We start from the raw sequence: 3,264 nt of genomic DNA, 5'->3' as shown, positions 1-3,264 counted from the left end.
ATATATTGTAATTTTGCCATGAAACCGAACATATTTCCATGATAGAATACACAACCTTCTTTCTAGTATGGATCTATAAATTTCTCTTCTATTGAAAATTAGTAAAACCAATCAAGGCTCACCTCTAACTGGCCATTGCTCTGGTTGAAGATCAGCTTATCTCTCATGGACCTTTAATTATAGGCTATCTTTGCTAAAGACCAAAGGACTTGAATTTGGAAATGTAGAGGTATGGGGGACATCTATGAATCTTTCAAATTTGGCTCTATATTAATTTTCTAAAAGTTCATCCTTCGATTGAAATTCTTAGTCTTTATTCTCAAACTTCATTTTGTTCAACTAATGGGACTAAACCTTTTCTTCTCTAAATACAAGATAATCCTATGAAGGCCCAGCTTGTTATAGCACCTCCTCTTATGTGCATTCCTTGGGGCTCCAAAGTCCTTTTTGGCTCATCCTCTTTTAAGCCGATCTTCTTTTAGAAGAAGCCAAAGTAGTAAAAAATCAATGGAGATACTTTTTCATGCCTAGATATCTTCACATTGGCTCTACCATAGAGCAATCGAGCAATAATAAATGTGGAGTCGAGTAGTATTGATCAAACTTTTTTGCTTGTCAATTTGATATTACCCAAGCAATTTTCTATTTTCCTCTATATTGTCTGAATGAATTTTATTATAATCAGCTCTTCATTAGTATGCCTAAAGTAGTAGATCTAGCTCATTACTTTTACCGTCAATCTTGCTCAATAGCTCATTACTCGTCATGACCAAAAACATCATGTGTTGGTGGAATAAATATATATCCGAAGTTTGTTCTAAGTTGATGACTTCTATCCTAACTTGGATAGACAAGCCTGAGTTTGATGGTGAACCATCCTCTCCTACATGCTAGTAGAATAAATTTATATCCTAGGCTTATTCTAAGTTGGTGACTTCTATCCTGATCCAGATAGACAAACCCCAAGTCAGATGGTGAACCATCATTGCTTACCACTAACCTCTTCAATGATTCTACTGTCTTGTAGCATCCAAGTGTAGCAACTTTGGTCTTTCTCAAGGATAAAGATATACTCCACAAAATTGTAAATGAGATTAAAAAATATAAAAATTTTATAAGATCAAATTGCTAGGTCTTTGAGCCATATTAATGGAGAATAGATGAGAAAGGCCAAGAAAGAATTAAGGGCTAAATTTGAGGCCAATCATACAACTAAGAAAAGGTGGGGGGGGGGGGAGGGAAGGCGGGTGTGTTGACCGATCGTCCTATAATATATGATTCTGCACCTAAGTAGATCAGCATCAATCTGACAATCCCTTAGCAAATTTGGGATCACTGACTTAATAGCTCCCATTACCTCTATTATGAATAGCTCAGTCACCATAACTGGTCTATATTACCTGAATTAGCAACAATGGCGGTCATTTCAGAGGACAATGCTTGTAGTTCACAATTACAAGGGTGAGTCATAAATAAATTTTTTTGTTCATTTCTTCACTCGCTTGACTTTTTTATTTTAGCTTGTAGCTCTTCTTTTGGCACTATTTATTCAGCCTACTCAGCTTGAGATTTAACCTTCAATTATATGGCTTGAGCCTTAACCTTGAAGTGAAGAAAGATGGTGACCAACAAACTCAAATCATCTCCTCCAAAAAGACTGAAGTCATTTGATTTGTCAGTCCTTTCAAGCAAAAGCGTACTAGCAATCTGAGTAATAAGGCATCTTCTAGTCTTTTAATGATTTGGAGGATGAAGGACTAGAAAGAACTCCTATTGTCAATGTTCTTATTACTGTCAATCCTATCCAAACTATCACTCTCATGTTAGCTGACTCTCCTCCTTGAGATGAGCTTTAGGAGTGGGCAAAACTTCATGAGATTCTAGCCAAACTACAGGAGGAGGCATCACAAGCCATTGAGGACTTTTCTAATTAATCCATTCATAATTCTATCAGTCAGCCCACTTAGTCTTTGTCTTCATCCAAGATTGCTGGTCCAACTAGTCAACTGATCTAATCCAAGTCATTTCATAAAATTCGATCAAATCTATAACCAACCTTTTCTGATTCAGAGATGATGGCCAAAAGCTATTATGTTGACTTTGCAAAGCCCTAAGTATAGTCTCTTGCACCTATCTACCTCAAATTCTTTCATTTGAGCTCTTCCACTCATAGCGATAGACAAAGATACATAGTCCTTTTTGTATCCTATACTCAATCTTGATTTAACAAACAACTTCCTTCCTCTAGGTTGATGGCGGTTATGGCTAGTCAATTCTTAATTTACTAGTCCAAGTGAAAGCTAAACTAGCTTTAAAAATTATTGTGTCTCCTTTAGCCCATGCCTCATCAAATCCTTCAGCCAATATGATGAAAGCAAAAAGGGCCATTTGAGATATCACTGGCTTCAACCTTGATGACTTAGCCAATTCCAAAAGGATGGTGGAAATCTAAGGTGCAATCGATGTTTTGTTGTTGGCCAATCCACTTGTCAATCAGACAGAAAAAATTGACCAATTTGAGAAGCTGGCTTTCCAACTTCTCTTATATAGATCATACTATTGCTACAATGGCTGAAGAGATTGGATAAGCGATAACCCTAGAGGAAGAGTTTGAGCTCAATATGACTGTGTTGAAAGATGAAGCTATCCTATGGCAAAGCTCTTTTGCCAACTTGGAGGTTGAAGTCCCATCAATTGAGTAACTAGTTATCTTCCTAAAAGCTCAACTAGAAGATGCTCATATGGGACTGACAAGGTTGAAGACGAGCCTGATTGAGGAGAAGAGGGCACACAAAAAAAAGCTATAAGCCATCCTAGCCAAAGTGTGCACCAGACTTCAAGACTGCACATTATAATTCCCTGCCCTTAGGCCAAGATGGCTGAAGCCGATGAGCTAGTTGTGTAGTTGCAACATGAATGGAAGCATATTAAAGATATTGCTGGAACCTTCTAAATATCTTTTGCATTGTGACTCATTATACAACAATGTAATCAACCTTGAAAGTAATGCATAGATTTTTAACACATACCACAGATTTTATTATACTATCATCTATTTTATTTATAATTTTTTGCTTCTGAATTGAATGAAACATATGTGGATATTGATACTTGATAGAGAATTGCATCATCCATACTACGTATGGATCTCAAATCATACATACTATCAAATACCAATTCGAAGTGACCCTTGTGTTCTTGTGGTGCCCCCCCCCCAAAAAAAAGCATGTGACCTCAAAATATACATCATATATAAATCAAGAA

The sequence above is a fragment of the Elaeis guineensis genome, chromosome 2, assembly GCF_000442705.2.
Source record: "Elaeis guineensis isolate ETL-2024a chromosome 2, EG11, whole genome shotgun sequence".
Classification (NCBI taxonomy): domain Eukaryota; kingdom Viridiplantae; phylum Streptophyta; class Magnoliopsida; order Arecales; family Arecaceae; genus Elaeis; species Elaeis guineensis.
The sequence above is the reverse complement of the archived record's forward strand: the minus strand, read 5'-3'. Positions refer to the sequence as shown.